Here is a 1893-nt window from a genome sequence, read left to right as displayed (position 1 = left end):
TTCTGAAAAGAGAGAAAAAAGAGAAAAGGTGGAAAATGTTATAAAACAATAAAAGAAGAAGAAAAGTATTGCAGAGAAAAGTATAGTGAGAAAATTTTTATTGTTTTGGGATGAATTACAATGGAATAGAACCCTCTATTTATAGGGAGACGTTGACTTATCCACCAAGTAATAAACCCTAGAATCTCTCTAAATATAGACATTCACCATAAATAAAATTCTATTTATAACACTCCCCCTTGAATGTCTATTCAACAGATAGTATACCTCGTTAAAACCTTAACTAAAATAAAACTAGTGGGAAAAGATCTAGTAAAGGAAAAGAGTACACATATCTAACAATACGCCTTTTGGTTGCCTCGTTAAAAACCTTGCAAGGAAAACCCAGTGGGACAAAACCTTGCAAGGGAAAAAGAGTGCAACGCACATTAACTCCCCCTGATGAGAGCATAAATTCACATCCTTGAACCTTCGCATCACAATCTTGTGAACCATCTTCAAAAGATCATTGGTAGAGATTTGATAAACAAATCAACCATTTTATCACTTGAATGAATATGTTTCACCTTGACATCATCATTCCTGAAGATTATGTTTTCATAAAATGCCGTTGTGAGCACGTAATTTTTACCTCACATGAATTACTCCTACAGAATTCCAAAAATTAGATTTTTTCTTTTAATTATTTGTTATTTTAGGAACTATTGTAGAATTTTTCTGATTGTTTGCATTTTTGTGTGCATGTTTAATCTTATTTAATTCGTAAAAAATACAAAAATATATTGCATTTGCATTTAGGATTGAATCATACATTTTTAGATTAATTAGTAAATTAGTTTGTTTTACAAAAATGGAAAAATCACAAAAAATAACTCATTTTTGCATTTATAATTTTTACCTTCGAATTTTGTAGTTTTCTTTTAATTTGGTAATTAATTCGTTGTTGTAAATATTATTTTTAGTAATTAACCTAATTTGGTAGGATAATTTGGGTTTTAGAATTAATTTAGGTTTTTATTTTTTAATTTGAAAAAGGAAAAGAATTTTGAAATTAAAAAAGAAAAGAAAAAAGAACCAAAAGGAGTGAAAGAATCCGATTTTGGGCCATTTTAGTCGGAATTCCTTCAGGCCCAAATGTTATGTCTCTTGAAACCCGTCAAAATAGGCCCAAACCCGCGTCCCTTTACCCGGTTCGCCCACTCAATGAGCAAACGACCCCGTTTCAGTTCCCCCAACATGAGCCGTTGATCTCACTCGATCCAACAGTTGGGAACTGGGTTGTTTGACAGTATAAGACTGTCTGAAAGCCTCGACCCCCCCCCCCTTCATCTCTCACCCCTCCATCCCCTCCTTCAGACCACTCTCTATGAACCATAGAGCGCCACCCCAACTTTTCTACCGTCTCCAGCCGGCGACGCCGCGCCCACAATAAGAGAATTTATTGATATAAAAACTATATTATAATAAATGGAGTTTATGAAATTGCACACAGTCATGGTGTAAATTTTGGAAGCTTTATCAATACTTGATATTTTATTCATTGGCATAATTAGTTTACCATATCAATTTAAGTATGATGCCAAAATAAAAAGAGAATCTTCATGGTAACATATTAAGAACTAAAAGTTCTTTAACGAATTCTCTTAACGTTGTCTGTTCTCATTAATTAAGTATAACCACTAAAATTGGATTGAATTCCCATGAATGCTGGAAATATTCAAAGATGAATATATGGGCCGCATTCACACTGCCATGATATACCACATAGCAGAATGCATCGATGAGATGGTACATGTGCGATTATTGAATAACCCGAAACATGGTATTTGCGAGGTAACTTGCCTTCAATAATTAATTTCGAGCATAATTTCCATATTTTCTATTCAAGAGTTC

The sequence above is a fragment of the Nicotiana attenuata genome, unplaced genomic scaffold, assembly GCF_001879085.1.
Source record: "Nicotiana attenuata strain UT unplaced genomic scaffold, NIATTr2, whole genome shotgun sequence".
NCBI lineage: Eukaryota > Viridiplantae > Streptophyta > Magnoliopsida > Solanales > Solanaceae > Nicotiana > Nicotiana attenuata.
Note: the sequence above shows the minus strand (reverse complement) of the source record.